The 6366-nt window shown below is 35.4% G+C and overlaps 1 long non-coding RNA gene across 1 annotated transcript; it reads left to right on the top strand.

The window, feature by feature from the left end:
- The first annotated feature begins 4888 nt into the window (after positions 1 to 4888).
- Positions 4889 to 6165, top strand: LOC149906835 (uncharacterized). The gene is made up of 2 exons (XR_016456941.1): positions 4889 to 5024; positions 5446 to 6165. It is a non-coding gene; the product is annotated as an uncharacterized LOC149906835 (long non-coding RNA).
- The last annotated feature ends 201 nt before the right edge of the window (positions 6166 to 6366 follow it).

Genomic DNA, 6366 nt, shown 5'->3' with positions numbered 1-6366 from the left:
AGGAAATTGATGGGATAAAAAATAAGTACATAGACCAGACTTTAGAACAAATTAAAGATCACACTAAAGTATATTTATTAAACAAATAATTTGTTTGTGCAGTAAAAAAAAAGTTGAACTGTACATTTGAGCGAAAAAAAGTACAACACACGGTAAAATGAATGAAAAATGGTTTCAAGAAAATTTTGTAATTGAAAAAATGCAAACACACTCGTCAAAACGGATGCCAGGTCTTACAATATTTTTTTACTTTATCAATCGATATCTCGATAACGATGCACGATACAGTAAAAATGGTCAGGACTTAATTGTAGAACATTAAAAAAGGAACAAAAAGTGTCTTATAAGTGATTTCCGAATTTCATCGGATAGCCGAGTTATTGCCGAAAAACCAATTTTACCCCTTTTTTCAAGATGGCGACGAAAGCTCATAGGAAATCTTGGTCGAAAAACTCAAGATAAGCTTTTCTAGGTATCCCCTACAACATATCAAAAAAATAGATGCGCAAATTCACTTTCTTTTATTTGCCTTTTTTTCGGACGAAATGAGTGGACTAATTTCATACTCATACCAACTCGGCGCCTCTACGGTTTAAAATAACTAGTACTTTTTCTATGGTTCAAAGAACTGCCGCGTTGAGCTCGTAAGGAATGTAAACTAAAACCCTAAACGTAAAATGAAACCATAAACGTGAATAATAATAAACATTAAATATTGAGAGACTTGTTCAATAAGCGTTATAGATGTTTTGTTGTTTACAAGGCCTATGTTGCGCCTATTGTACCTACTTACTTGTCGATACTCCACTACAAAAAACAATCATATAGGTAACAAAAATAATTTTGGTGGCAGTGGCGGCGCGGCGCCCCTATTGTCTTGGCGCCTGTGTGCGCCGCACACTTCGCACACAGGGGCGGCTCGGCCCTGTTGCAATACAATCTTATCATACATACAAAATACAAATATATTTTTTCGACGACGCGGTTGGCGCAGTGGTAAAGTAACTGCCTACTGAGCCGACGGTCCCGGGTTCGATCCCCGGTCAGGGCAAATATTTGTGTGATGAACTCAATTATTTGTTCTTGGGTCTGGGTGTTATTATCTATATACAGGGTTACAGGTTAAGTCGACCTATTCCTGTTAAGAGCGTGTAGTAGGGGTCAAAACAAACTGATTTGATCTTATAATACCATATCCAAAAGTTAGCCGTTGAAGAGTTATTGCAATTTTAATTTTTTTCTTGAAAATGCCACTTTATCTTCGCATTTAGCGTTTAATTTTTTATTTTACTTATTTGGTCTGGGTTTTTTTGAGTTTTTATGTAAAGGTTGAGTTAAACAATAATTCTCAGCAATAAAAATCCATATCGCTGCAAACAATTCAAAGAAATGGCTTTTAAACTAAAAATAATAACATTAAAGTAATTAAGTTAACTCGTTTTAAACAAAGATATTGAAAAAAATCTCTATGAAAATGTGTCTGCAGATGTTTTAAAAAACATGTGCATGTTCTTAGCTATGTAAAAAGGTATGATAACCTCAGGTAGCATTCGTAGATTCCAAGAAATCGGGGATAAACTTGGTATGGGGAAATAATTCTTAACTATCTCGCTTCCACCTACTGGAGAGAGCGAGCAAGGTGATGGACGAAGCTGAATGGGGCGAAGGATGCCGCTTTGTATTTTTTAGTCTGCTTATGTGATTCGTCCGTGGTAGATGCGATTTCTGTGCTCCTCTGTGTATTGACAACGCGACTTGGCTTTCTTTTTGGACTGATTGTTTTCCGATTCTGTGACCGTGGCTCGAAACTGGACTTTGATTTTTGCTTGCGATTTGACTTTTCAAGATGAGTTCGTATACTAACGAAGAATATGCTGACATTTTGATGTGTTACGGATTTTGTCAAGGTGTATCTGCACATGCTCGTGCGGAATACATGACCCGCTATCCTGACCGTCGTGCACCAGATGTTAGTGTCTTTGAAGGGACCTATCATCGCCTTAGAGAAACTGGTTCCATTCTAAGACGACGAACAGACGTCGGTCGGCCATCTGTCCGGGATGAGGAAGACGAAGAGGAAAATGAAATTAAGCGATTTTTTCGAATGGATCCCACGACATCAACAAACATTGTTGCCCAAGAACTTGGTCTGTCTCAGTGGAAAGTATGGCTCACAATGAACACTTCAGGATATTACCCAAATCACTACACGCCCGTGCACGTGATGGAAGAAGGAGATCCTTTAAGAAGACTAGATTTTTGTAGATTCATGTTGAATGCGGATCTGGAAAACCCCTCGTTTTTTAAAAAAAAATTATGGACAGATGAGTCCAAATTTGTTCAAGACGGTATCACAAACTACCATAATGCTCACTATTGGGCTCCGAAAGCACGTGGCAATCCTAACAAGAAGAATCCAAAAAAATCACAAAGACGATTCAGTCTTAACGTGTGGATGGGGATAATTTCAAATAAATTATTTGGACCATACTTCCTTCCGGACAACCTAAATGGTGAAAATTATGAGACCTTTCTGCGCCAACATTTAAGCGACCTACTTGAAGACATACCCCTGACTTTGTTAAGAGACATGTGGTTCCAACATGATGGCTGCCCTGCACATTACAGAAGAAGTGTTAGAGAATGGTTAGACATCAACTATCCAAACAGATGGAGAGATAGAGGTGGGCCCATACCATGCCCGGCTAGAAGTCCAGACCTAACCCCCATGGACTTTTACGTATGGGGGCATATGAAGAGTCTGGTGTACAATGAGCCGAACCCGATTCCATCTGTTGATATTTTACGACAAAAAATTATCGATGCAGCCAATAAGATGAGGAACCAATTAACAACTGGGGTAGTCAAGAGTTCTCTGCGGAAAAGGTTTCGAATATGTGTTCGCAATAGAGGAAGACATGTTGAGCAGGAACTGTAAAGTTTTTAAGAAAAATAAATTATGACAAAATTTATTCTGATGTTGTACTTTACTAACACTGTCCCATGTTTATCCCCGATTTCTTGGAATCTACGAATGCTACCTGAGGTTATCATACCTTTTTACATAGCTAAGAACATGCACATGTTTTTAAAAACATCTGCAGACACATTTTCATAGAGATTTTTTTCAATATCTTAGTTTAAAACGAGTTAACTTAATTACTTTAATGTTATTATTTTTAGTTTAAACGCCATTTCTTTGAATTGTTTGCAGCGATATGGATTTTTATTGCTAAGAATTATTGTTTAACTCAACCTTTACATAAAAACTCAAAAAAACCCAGACCAAATAAGTAAAATAAAAAATTAAACGCTAAATGCGAAGATAAAGTGGCATTTTCAAGAAAAAAATTAAAATTGCAATAACTCTTCAACGGCTAACTTTTGGATATGGTATTATAAGATCAAATCAGTTTGTTTTGACCCCTACTACACGCTCTTAACAGGAATAGGTCGACTTAACCTGTAACCCTGTATGTATTTATAATATTATATTTATCGTCGCCTAGTACCCACAACACAAGCCTTAATTGAGCTTACTGTGGGACTAGGTCGATTTGTGTAGGGACTAGGTCTAATAATGTCCTATAATATTTATTTATTATTATTTATTATTATATATACCTACAATTACATCATATTATCACATAATATGTACCTAAGTACATTTAAATTTAACAATAATCAGATTACAAAAATAACAATAATGATAATATACAATTTAGATATGTCCGGAATCTATTATCTAAGGGAAAATTATCTATACATGTAATAAAGTAGGTTTTTTGATTATTTCGTAGGTTTAGTTACATCGACGTTTTCAATTTAGGAATCAGTAGGTTAAGATAGGTAAGTATAAATTATTTTTGTTAGTTTTAATTACATTTAGATAGGTATCTATATGAGATTGGAAAAGCTAAAGAACACGAAAATCCAAGTATGGCGCAGTTTAGCTTTGAAATATAAAATACCTATTCATTTATTAAATAAAAACATTTTTGGATTAAAAGGAGCTTCAGTCAATGGCCTCAGTTAAAAAACGGTGCAAATATATTTTGTAGAAGAAAAAAATATTGGCGACATTTCAACAGGTTTTGATTTTGGAAAACTCGAACCATGCTGTTTTCAAATTGTTGTCCAGACTAAAATGCTCGGAAATCATACTTCAATTTAAATAGATTCTTTTTATAGCCTTCCTCTATAAATGGGCTATCTAACACCGAAATAATTTTTCAAATCCATTAGTTCCTGAGATTAGCGCGTTCAAACAAACAAACTATTCAGCTGTACCTTATTCTGATTTCTGAAGATAGCTCTGAGCTAAATCTTTGACTCCATAGTTATACAATTTCCGTAGTAAAGTGGAAAATCTACACAGCTTTCACACAATATTCCCAATGCATTGTTTGAGTTTGCCCTGGACGCTTTTTAATATTAGTAGCGGTCCGCCCCGGCTTCGCCCGTGGTAGGTACCTAATATTATAGATAAATTATGATAAAATACGTATTTAAGGCGATAGAAACGATTCAACTATAAATTTATATTTAAACATGGTATGCATAATAAATAACCTTGTATTTCGTGTTTCTTAGAAATAATAATTCAGAAGAGAACTGAATACAACGGTTCGGTGAGATGGGAGAGGATACGGAAGATTGCTCTTAACCGTTATTAGGCATTGTGAAGGTAATATTATTATTTATTTAATTAAGTATTTAATTTGATAGATAAATTAAAAAATTTAATCTGAGAGATGTAAAAAGCAGTTTTAATCCTACTAATATTATAAATGCGAAAGTTTGTGAGGATGTGTGTGTTTGTTACCTACTCTTTCACGCAAATACCTACTACTGAACCAATTAGGGGAGGGTGGGGTAATCACGGACGGCGGGTAATGCCGGACACATCAGTTTAGGTGTGTTAGAAAAGGATAGCAGATATTCTCAATGCTTCAATCGCGAGTCGAGTTCGAACGTAGTGCCGGACTGTGAGTAGGTGAGTGAGGCTGCGCACACTTTGCAAGGTATGTAAAATTGAGTTTTTTTCTACAATTTCATCTAATTTTAGTGTAATTTTGTAAAGTTGTATATTATGGCATTAATGACATAGGAATCTGGTATCTTTTATGTATATCGACATGTAATTAGATAAGGTTTTAAAGTACTCAGCACTTGCATCACTCGATTCTAACCTCAAATAAAAAAATAGTTCTGGATATTTCTGTGAATCGGCTAATGACGGACGACTTAGATGGGGCAATCTCGAACGTCCGCAATTACCCCTACATAGATTGATTTTTATCTTTTATTTAAAATATTTGTTTCCACCGGTTAACTGCGGTAGTTTTTGGTTCCTTGTACCTAACCTAAAATATTGTTTTAACAGACTCTTAACTGTTGTGTTATAAATATGTATACTTACTTACTACATATATCTATTTTTAGATGCCACGACGTTACCAAAGGAAGACTGAGACCAAATACAAATTAGAAGATTTAGAGAAAGCCGTTCACGATGTAAGGAACAAAATACTGTCGTTAGGAAAGACATCTATTATTTATTCTGTTCCAAAAAGTACTATACATGACTATCTCAAGAAAGAAATAATAAATGAACCTAAAACTGGAAGAAAAGCTATATTTACTGATGCACAAGAAACTGAATTAGAACAACATATAATTAAATGCAGCAAAGTATTTTATGGCTTAACAATAGAAATGGTGCGAAAAATAGCTTTTAAATTTGCAGAAGTGAATCAATTGAAACATAATTTTGACAAAACATCTCAAATGGCAGGAAAAGACTTATTGTCTGATTTGTGCCGAAAAGTATGAAGATCCTCCAGGTGAAGACTGGATTGAATGTCACAAATGTAGGTTGTGGGCCCACGAAAACTGCACAAGTGGTGAAAGCACTTCAAAGGGTTTTCTCTGTGATTTTTGTAGGAGTTAGACCACGTTCGTTATTACCCCAACGCATCCGAGATTACCCCACACTGTGTCCGTACTTACCCCACGTGCTGTGGGGTAATCCCGGATACAAGGGTTTTGTTTTTTTGATACTAGTTGATTTTATTTTGAAAATATATCTACGTTAAGTATGAGAACAGAAGATTGATTAGTTTAAGTAAACTTTTGGCAATAAATAGTATTCGTAACTTGGTATGGTTTTGTTCTATTTCAATTCTCCCTTAAGTGTTCGCAATTACCCCACTCTCCCCTACATTAAATTTAACACATATTATAGAAGGTAACTTGGATTAACACATAGGGTAGGTTTTATCCCGGAAATGAAACGGGTTTTCCTTTGAAAACGCGGGCGACGCCGCGGGCGGAAATCTAGTTTTATTATAATCAGTTAAGTGG

Source organism: Colias eurytheme, chromosome 7 (assembly GCF_061535395.1).
Source record: "Colias eurytheme isolate Ceu_HAF_F1 chromosome 7, ilColEury1 Martin Lab GWU primary, whole genome shotgun sequence".
NCBI classification, from domain to species: domain Eukaryota; kingdom Metazoa; phylum Arthropoda; class Insecta; order Lepidoptera; family Pieridae; genus Colias; species Colias eurytheme.
The sequence above is the reverse complement of the archived record's forward strand: the minus strand, read 5'-3'. Positions and strand labels throughout refer to the sequence as shown.